Below are 1,075 nucleotides of genomic sequence, written 5' to 3'. Positions count from 1 at the left end.
AAGAAAACATTAAGAACTGTAACGCTGTAGAGAAGAAAATGTAAATGTTAACGCTGCGCAGTTACCTCTGTAAGCAACACACGACACAAAAATGGCAATTAAAAGTTCACTCATCCTCGAATATTTTGTCATCCTTCTACTCCTGTAAAAAGAAACACACATAAATTCATCCACCCTCTTGTTCTATCTAGGTGGAGGTTAACCTTGAGTCATAGTCAAGTCTTGTCATCTTTTACCAGTCAGTCCGTTTGTTTTTATTTCCAGTCTTTCATCCATTCATTCATTCATTCATTCATTCATTCATTCATTCTTTTCTTTGCTGATAGTGGAAACCATCGCCGCATTTAGATTTCCGCCCTCAGCAAAATGAGCTCATTTCAAAAAGGAAAACAAGAACTTTAGATCAGATTACCTCGCTCAATCAACAAAAATCAGTGCACTGTTCAAAATATAAAACAAAATAAAATGAAAGATAACAAAAACACAAATACAAACGCCCGGGTCTTAGGACTTGTCACCAAATATTCCTCCTATCAGTAAAAATGCCAAACCTAAACCTACACAGAGTCAAATCAACACCACCTCAACCTTTTCATATTCATAAACCTATATGTTTTGTGTTCGTGAAACAAAATTGAACCGTTTCCATATTAAGTAATTTGAGCTATTACCTGACGCCCGAAACCGCGTTTCTGCTGATCAATTAAACCGAATTTCCCTACACTACCGGGTGACTGGCTGGCATCCAGTCAACCCACATCAATTTAAACACTTTAAACCGTATTGTCTTAAACACATATAACCTCTTAACTCAAAATTCACCCCCAAAATAAACAGCAATAAATTTAGACAGACCAATATTCCCTGTTTTTAACACTAATTACCCAAGATCACCACGGACAGAACAGAAGCCCCACTGAGTGAACATTTAATTTAGCTTAATTTCCAATTCAGCACCTTTGGACATCAACAGGCGGTGCTTACCTCTCCTATTTCGGGGCCCATCACTCAGTCGACCTCCTGGCTGTCCATCTGACACCACTAGAACCCCAGCCAAACTCTCCATTTGTCCCTC

Source organism: Haplochromis burtoni, unplaced genomic scaffold, assembly GCF_018398535.1.
Source record: "Haplochromis burtoni strain Fernald_Lab_line unplaced genomic scaffold, NCSU_Asbu1 Contig_1197, whole genome shotgun sequence".
Taxonomy (NCBI): Eukaryota; Metazoa; Chordata; class Actinopteri; order Cichliformes; family Cichlidae; genus Haplochromis; species Haplochromis burtoni.
Note: the sequence above shows the minus strand (reverse complement) of the source record.